This window comes from Echinops telfairi, unplaced genomic scaffold, assembly GCF_000313985.2.
Source record: "Echinops telfairi isolate 266 unplaced genomic scaffold, ASM31398v2 ScPeMD7_4225;HRSCAF=4972, whole genome shotgun sequence".
NCBI lineage: Eukaryota > Metazoa > Chordata > Mammalia > Afrosoricida > Tenrecidae > Echinops > Echinops telfairi.
The window spans coordinates 22,972,584-22,981,843 of NW_022108124.1; positions in this window are offsets into that span (position 1 = coordinate 22,972,584).

Consider the following 9,260-nt stretch of genomic DNA (forward strand, 5'->3'; position numbering starts at 1 on the left):
GAAAGTCAAGTCTGCCCCACGTGGAGGCGGCGTGGGGCATAAAGACGAACACAGTGGTTGGTCGAGAAGGGGGGTCACCGTCTCCGAGGAGAGACGCTGCATTGGGAGGACGTGTGCCCATCACAGAGTTTGAAGACAAGATTCCTGCTTCCTCCTCTTGTCTTGTGCTGTTCACTGTGTCCTTGAATCAGTCACTCAATGACTCTTATCTATATTTTAACTAAACCCTATCTCTCTATCTGTAAGACAGGCTTACTAACAACCCATTAGAGATGGCATTAGAACTGAACAATGAACTAGGACGGCGGAACACTGGGCCTTGTGAAGTGCTGCACAAATGTTAGCGATTACTGGCTGTGGTGACGCGTGGCTTTCAGCTAGAACAGTTAACCATGTGCTCTCTCAATCCTTCCATGTACCTTCCAACAGAAATCAAGAAAAAGGAAGTATAATAGAGATAGAGACAGTGGGGGTAGGGGGCGGGGGGACAACTCAGAAATAAAAAGGGCCAAATCCAACTGGAGTAATAGATGAAGATTAAAATTAGAGTATTCCTATCAATGATGGGAATTAAATTTCCCACAACCTAGAAAGGAAAGGGTGAAAAGGGCCGTAATGAAGTTGGATATTTGGATCAGCCACAACAGGCAAATGCTGACATTGTTTCTGAAGAAAGAACTAAGTCTCTGGTCCACCTGCCTGGGAAATACCTACAATATTTGCTAGAAAGAACTGAATCCGGACCTTTGAAGTTAGGGACCGGAACCCTGTATTTCAATGAACCATAGTTTAAGAAGGAGCCTATCAGTGGAGATCCTAGAAACATTTTTTTATAGAGGGGATTAATGAACTTGTACCACCACTTCATCTTCCAATGATTCCACCTGCTGATAATTTGTTATTGATGAAAGAATTAGAGCATATGCCAAGAGCAGGAACTGTGGTGTATCGGTAAGCCACAAGATATAGGACAATTCCTTCACCCCAATCTAGGCTAATGTACAACACCTGAATATGGTAGGCCATGATCTCTTAGCACATTTACTTGTATTGATTGATCTGTGTTTCTCGGTACTTGGGGTTCCTCAAAGGTAAAATGGAATTGTCTTCTTTCTTATATTTGAGTCCTTTCACAGTCTCTGGCAGATTGGAAATGCTTACTGAGTGAGTGTCCATTGAACAGAACTGAAAGATTGAAGCTAAAAAACTTACCTCAGCCATGGATCTCATAAAACAGCCTATCCCAGCTCAGTACCTGTAATTGAAAGGGGGCAAGTGATCTAAGAGATCCACCTATGAAGGCAAACTAGATGTCCTGGTTTGGTGAAAGTATTAAAGTTAGAAATGAAACAAGGCCGGCAGACAAAGGAAGATATATCTGTGTAGCTATTGTAAAGTCTCCTTCAGAGGAAAGTAGAGAGGACTAGAACAAGGACAGCTGCACAGAGGCAAACATTCAGCAATAGTTTAAAAGGGCATTCTAGGTACTCTGCTAAATTCTGGGGATCAAACATAAACTGAAAAGACATATGTGAAAGTTCACAGTTGTGCTCTCTAGAGAACCCAGCCTAAGGCAACAGCAATGCCCTTTATGGATCTTTGGGTCACATACAGAAGTATGTTAAGATGTCATGAGGGAAATGCAAAAGCTGCTTTGAGAAAACATTATAAAGAGACCTCTGTGGGTCAGAATAGCTAGGTGAGACCTTTTGGAGAAAATGATATTGAAGCAGAACCCTGGAATGCTAAGCAGGTGTTAACAGAGGGACGGACATTCTGGGCAGACAAAACAAAAACAAAGTTCCTAAAGTGAAAAAAAAAACTTGTCACTCCTGAGCAAATTTGAAATATGTTTAAGTAAATCATTAAACAGTCACTCTTAATGTTCACGCATTCCAAATTGGTCGCCATTATGTTCTGGCTCCCGAAGCACAGCCTCTGCATCACCCACTGTTGCTTCGTAAGGGGAGACAGCTCCCACCACGTTAGCTCCCCAGGGAAGTCAAGTCACTTGGTTGGCACCTTCATGCCCAGAAGGAAAACAAGAAAGACTGCGAAGTAGTCTCAATTGACCCAAGTACTATGTTTTACAAACCATTTTTGTAAACAAGAGTCCTTTGGCAGCCACGTTGCCTTTTCCCAGAAGGCAACAACCGACACAGAAGGTTGACAGTAATCGATCTCCTATGCTTGTAAGAGGTCACACTGCACCTCGCTGAGTGCTGGCATAATGAGGTGCTAGCAGCAAGGGTCATGTTCTTCAGAAGTTCCCCCTTTTCCCTTGTTTTCCCATATAGTCATGAAATCAGTCTTGATACTTCATACTAGCTAAGAAATTTAGTTTGTTTTCTGAATGAATGCCAGTAAAATGCCTGGTCTTTCATGCCCACCCCCTCAATTCCTCATGGTTATTTTATTATTATGTTATTTCCAAATGGGTGAGTATCAAGAAATGTAACTGATACAAAGGATACATTGGGAATCTTCATTAGCCTCAGTCTCATCGTGGGAAAAAATAATTTTGCATGCAATGTTTGTTCTTCGTCTAAGAAGAGACCCCTGTGCTCCCACTTTGATGTATTATGTGTGGTATGTGCAGTGCTTACCCACTAGCTGTTTCAGCCTAAGGAGAATTTTTATGACCAACTAACAAACTCTAAAAATAAAGGTATTTATAATGGAAATGCTGATATACCATTATTTATACTCTAGCTCAGTAGCAAAAGATTGGTTCTGTGATAAATAAACTCTTGTTATCCAATCATTAGTCTATTGTAGCCACCCTGTCAAGTCATGCCACAGGCAATACAATATCATTAATGAAATGAATTAATTTCTTTTTCTTCAAAGGGGCATTGGGGAATTGGAAATGTATGCTTTATAGCAACACTCCAAATAGAAAAACATATCTAATTTTTCAAGCTTTTAGACATATATTTTCAACTCAACTAGTTTATTTTATTCCACAAACATTCATTGGGTGCTACCTGTGTTTGAGATACTTTCCCAGTGATTGACATGCTTAAATTGTACTGGGGAAGGCTGCCAACAAAGAAGCAAACCGGGCACCCAAGCCAACAGCACAGGCCCCTCAGTGACAAGGGCAGGGCTGGGCGAAGCTGAACGAGCTCCGTGGTCCAAGGGTTGAGCACGCACCTGCTAGCAACCAAGGTGGCAGTTCAAACCCACGAGTCTCTCCACCAAACAAGAACAGCAGGCCATCTGCTCCCCTACTTATCTCATCCTTGGAGACTGGGCGGGACAGGCCCCTCTGTCCTGAAGGGTTCCGGTGAGCAGGGATCAGCTCCGTGACAATGGGATGGCTTCTTGTTGGTTTGGGGAGGCTGTCGGTAAGGAGGTAACTTCTGCCTCGCTCATACTTGGCTTCATCTCATGAGCCTTTTCTGTCTGACGGAAATCATGGTGCTGTGTTTCTGTTGGCTCCATTACCTTGTCAGTAACGGGCCTATTTCCCCATGAAACGGCAACTCCCCATCATTCAACTTAATAGCAGATCGCTTGACAAGTAAGGGCACATCGACTTTTATTTCACGTTTATTTAAAAATGATAATATCTCTGAAATGGAATTCCCTAAAATTCCAGAATGCCTTTCTGACCTTGGGTCGATAGACAGGAGAGAACCATTGGGTCCGAGATGGATGGCCTAAACACCTTTCCAGATCACCCACCAAGGAAGCTACTGGGGCCTCCAGGGTACCTGAAGAGTTTGCGTTCAGGAACTGCTATGAAGGGCAGTTGGCAGAGCACCTGCAAACAATATGGAGCCACAGCAGGAGCTCAGAGACTCTACCTGCCACTGCAATGGTGCCATCCTTGGGAGCCAGCTAACCTTCCCTTCACACTGCCAGGCGCGCTCCTGATGTCATGTCACCACTGAAAGCCTCCGCTTCTTTGCCTTTTAAGTGCGAATCAAGACCCTCTCTGGCAAGGCTGTTGCAAGTATTCTAGATCCAGTAGAATAACGATTCAAGGGTTGGCAAGGCAAATTCAACCACATGCTTGGGCCTCAGGAGTAGGGGGAGAAAGAAAAAGAAATCACACTTAAAAGCTGCAGGAATTCCACTGGCATTAATTTTCCATGCAACCCAGTGTGCGCATGAGCGGGGAAGTGTGACTGCAGGCTTCCTCCTGCAGTCAGCCTCAGGTCTCTCCATCTCTGGTGGTGTAAGCATCTTGTCATCTCGAGTTATTTTTATAGTGTCTTGAGGTAAGCATTTCTCTTTAAACACAAGCTCACTATTTAATCTGTGAATACAGCAAGGAATAGCAATCGACGCCCAAGCTAAAAGAAAAAAGTAGTTGCAAATCTATTACAGGATGGAATTTCAGCCTCCATGGGCTGTCTCAGTAAGAGATTTCCAAGGATAATGTTGATATTAATAAATCTGATCCCATAACATGACTGTAGAATCTAAACTCACAGAAGACGCACATTTAGTACATTATACAATGTCTCTAGCTATGCCCGGCAGACAATGGGTGAGCAATATGATTCCACCCCACCGACCCCCTTTACGGAAACATGGGCTACTCCTTAGGGATTGGATCCAGAACCTGGCACCCCTGGTGGCAGCACTGGCTATTTCTGTGGCCGGCCTAACTCCTTGGTGCAGTTTTGTTCTTGTGTGTCACTGTGCTCTGACCAGAAAAGGGACTTGTGGATTACAGCTCATGGACGGGGGCAAATTCATATATTCAGCACACACATTTTCGGTTGAATTAACTCAAAATTGTTATTTCTTAGAAATCCTTTTAGATGCACTGCAGGTCCCAGCTTATCAACTAAGTACTTTTTCCTCCATAGAGTAAATGGAAAAGCAAAAACTGTCCCCCGCCTTCTTTCTTGTCTGGGCCTCTTCTCTAGGTGAAAAAAAAAATTTTTTAATGTGTAAATCACAAATGAATAAGTAACTCACAGGGCTATATGAGGAGGTGATCACAGCTACATAAGAGACAACCTCAATGGGTCAGAGCCCTTTCTGTCCTGAAGGATGACCATGTCAGGTTCATTATATATTTCTAATGCCACTCATGATGTTTAAGACAATACATTTTTGTCTTCTTAAATCCGTTCCTATTTAGAATTTTTACAACAATGCTTTAGCATTTTTCCCCTATCTCATTTTAAGCAGAAACCCAAAGGAAGACAATTGGGATGCTCACAATAGGCATAAACAGCAGGTGAACAAATGTCACTTTTCTGACATTTTTAGCGTTTTCATTCATCTGTGCCGTCAAATGGGTCGGATAGCTAAAGTGTGAAAAAACAACAGTAATGAAACTTGTGTTGCATTTATATGTCTATTAATGTGGTTCACTGTCCTGGTGGCAGGAATTGGGGGGAATAAATGAGGACAGAGTCTATTTGAAATTTGTCTTAGGAAAAAGGTGGACTTCAAAAAATAGGCAGCTTAGATAATAAACTTTTGTTCATATAAGCTCTCTGAGTGGTATTTATTTAAACAGGTTGGCAGTCTTGATGATATAAAATATATGCTGAGCATACATATTACACAACTTGAGAAAACCTTTCTATTCCATCTGTAGCATTTGGCAAAAATACCTTTCATTTGGAATTTCATAGTTCCCAAGTTTTTGAGAGGAGTACCTACTCATATGTAAAGTGAGAGCAAACTATGGTCCAAACAGCTTGGGTGTTTTGTTTTCTAATGTCTTCTTGTTATGTTTGCAAATGTATTTAAAAGCAGTTTTGGTGGTGGGTTTTGGGGTTTTTTTGGTAGAACAATAGTTTGATCAATGACGAGGCTGTGGAGATGAATAAGCTGTGCGTAGGCACTGTCTGTTGCTAGAACTTCAGCAGGCACTGGGATGAGCCTGCCTCAGAGCTGCTTTCCCTCGTGAACTTTGGAGCCCAGGAACAGAGAACATCCCACACGAGTTACACCATGCTAAGGACAAGAAAACGTGGTCCAGTGGCCAGACATGGTGTGGAGCATTTGTCTATTCTTTGACTTCCCTAGGAAGTATGAAATGGAGTTCACTGAGGTAACTCAGGGTCCAGGGCATGGAGGTGTCATGGAGGTTGTCTTGTTATCTAGCACTGCTGTAACAGAAGTACCACATGTGAATGGCTTTCCCAAAGAGAAATTGATTTTTATATAGCTTAGGAGGCGAGAAGTCTTATTTTTAAGGTGCCAGATTTTAGGAGAAGGCTCTCTCTCTCCCTCTTTTTTTTTCACATTAAATACTTTTATTGGGGGCTCTTGAATCTCTTATCACAATCCTTATGTTCATCCATTGTGTCAAACAGAATTGTACATATGTTGCCACCATCATTTTCAAAGCATTTTCTTTCTTTTTGGGGGGTTCTTTTTTTTTTACTTCCTTTTTTTTCATCGTTTTATTAGGGGCTCATACAACTCTTATCACAATCCATACATACATCAGTTATGTAAAGCACATTTGTACATTCATTGCCCTCATCCTTCTCAAAACATTTGCTCTCCACATAAGCCCCTGGCATCAGCTCCTCATTTTTTCCCCTCTCTCCCTGCTCCCCCGTCCCTCATGAGCCCTTGATAATTTATAAATTATTATTTTGTCATATCTTGCCCTGTCCGACATCTCCCTTCACCCACTTTTCTGTTGTCCGTCCCCCAGGGAGGAGGTCACATGTAGATCCTTGTAATCGGTTCCCCCTTTCAAACCTACTCTCCCTCTACACTTCCAGTATCGCCACTCACACCACTGGTCCTGAAGGGATCATCCGCCCTGGATTCCCTGTATTTCCAGTTGCTACCTGTACCAGTGTGCATCCTCTGGTCTAGAATTTTCTTTCTACTTGAGTTCTGGGAATCAGCGCCTCATTTTCCCCGTCCCTCCCTCATGGGCCCTTGATCCGTTATCTTTCTATTTGGCTCTGGAAGCAGCTCTTCGCCTCCTTTCAATATCTGCAGACACGGCATTCCTTGGAGACCTTCATGTGCCTTGGTAGTCATCTTTCCTGGGGTCGAGGCCATTCGTATGCTCTTTGGACACAGTCAGGAGAGAGCCATCCCTGAGCAAGGACATCATGCTTGGGAAAGTAGAAGGGCAGTGGGGAAAGAGGAAGACCCTCCACAAGATGGATGGACACAGTGGCTGCAACCACAGGCTCAGGCACAGGAACACTTCTGCGGTGGGCACAGGATGAGGCCATGGTTTGTTCTGTTGTGCATCAGGTCGCTGTGAGTTGGAACCAACGTGAAAACGCCTAAAATCATAATAACAGAAGATTCTCCGTGTCGCCTGCACTGCGCCAAAGGATACGCTCCGCTCCGGTTTCTTCTTTCTTCGAGATGAGACCCTTCCTTCTCTGCTAAATTCTCTCTCTCCTTATGTCTGATTTTAAAAATGATGCACGCAATGTCCCAAGGAAACACTCCTCGTGTGAGATCAGGGTGGTGACTCATAGTGTTTCTGAGTTCCACTTTAATCCCCTGATGATTGACTGGCTGGTCACATTATATCACAATATTGGCAATGATCATATCGTTATAAAACAGCCAAATTACATCATGACACAGCTATAAACCAGTGAGATTCACATACCAGTCTAGCTGACTCATTTTGATGGGACAAAATTCCATCCATGGCAGGGACAGCAGCGTATCTAGAGTCTGCCACATACGACATGTGCCCCAGGGTCACTTGAAGGGGTCACCACTCAGCAGTTTCTACTTGCCTTCTGAATTCTTGTCCCCACTTTGAGAGATCACTCAGCAATTTAAAACCAATTGTGGCTTGGTGGGGGTGGGGGTGGGTAGATAAGCCTCTGGGTAGGGGTAGGAAAAGTCTCCTCTAAAAATCCCTAGTAACGAAACAGAAATTGTCCCCGGTCTCACAAGTGTGGTAGAGCTGAAGGGGTGTGAATGTCACCCTAGCTGCTGGACTCTTCCAAACTAGCATCTCTAAGGCAGGTCGGGCAGGGGAAGGACAGGGCAGGGGATTTCCTCCAGCTTGGGAAAGGGACTCTGACCACACTCCTGGAGGTGCCAAAGAGGGAATTGTGCCTCTTCACTGCAGGATACATTTCTTGTTCATTTAGAATCACATAACAGAGATTTTTTTTTTTTAAGCTATCATTTCAAAAGTAGTATTTTTTTAAACAAATTGATTAAACACTCCACCAGTATGAAGTGATTGAAATTGGACTTGAATGTCAAGATTCAGGGTGGTGCATTCAAAACACATATGATTTAAGAGGATTAAAAAAACATTTTTAATATGTTCATCTCCAGTCATTCTAAGTGAGAGGCACTCTGCCTTGCTTGTTTTAAAATGCTTTTTTAAAAAAATCTTACAATCATGTAAACAATTTTTCTTCCATTTTCCCCTCCATTATCATTACCCAATTATAGGACTCCGGAGTGAACCACTTTCTCTAAAACTCCACTGAGTTCCCTCTCCCAGGTGAATGGAGTTTGTGGTAGTTAGACGAATTTGAGTCAACTTGCAGATGTATGTATGGGAGTGTAGGGGTGGAATCCAACCTGTCAATCAGGTCACAGTCTGATGGTGCTTCCTTGGGGTGTGGCCTTCTCATAACGAGGACCCTGGGGAAGCCCCTTCTCTCCCTGTCACTTTACCTTTCCCCTAAAGAGACTCTGCATCCACCAGAGAGACACCGGAGTCCTCCATGTTTCTACCGGCCTTAGAGCCACATGACTCTGTTCCCACTGGCCTGTGATCTTCCTGCATTCTGTGTTATTTCATGAGGCTTTGTGCGTCTGCCGAGGGATTTTTGGGCTAGAGTTGGATAGGACTGGGACACTTTCTTGGTATATAATTACTTCTTGAGACAAAACTCTTTCTCACGCATAGATGAGTGTCAGAGCATTTGTTTCTCTCGTCAACCCGGCCTAACCCTGAAAGGTTGAACCCTGAAAGCACACTGGCTAATCAGCTGTTGACTGATGGGTTGACAATTTAAGGTTACCAGTTGTTCTTCGGGAGAATGGTATGACAAGCTGTTCCACAGAGTTTTGCGCTTTGGAGACTCTGTGGGGCAGTTCTGCTCTGTCCTAAAGAGTTGTTGTGAATTGAAACTGACTAGACATCTGTGAGGAGCAGAAGGCTTTCTCTTAAAAGTTGTCTCCCCAAAATATGTACCAGACTTAGCTGCATAAGAATGACTGTACATTATAGAGCTCTAGATAAAGACATGTACATATACAAATATATTATATGAGGATGGGGAAATAGATCTATGAGCCTACATTTATAGGTTTAGTATTAA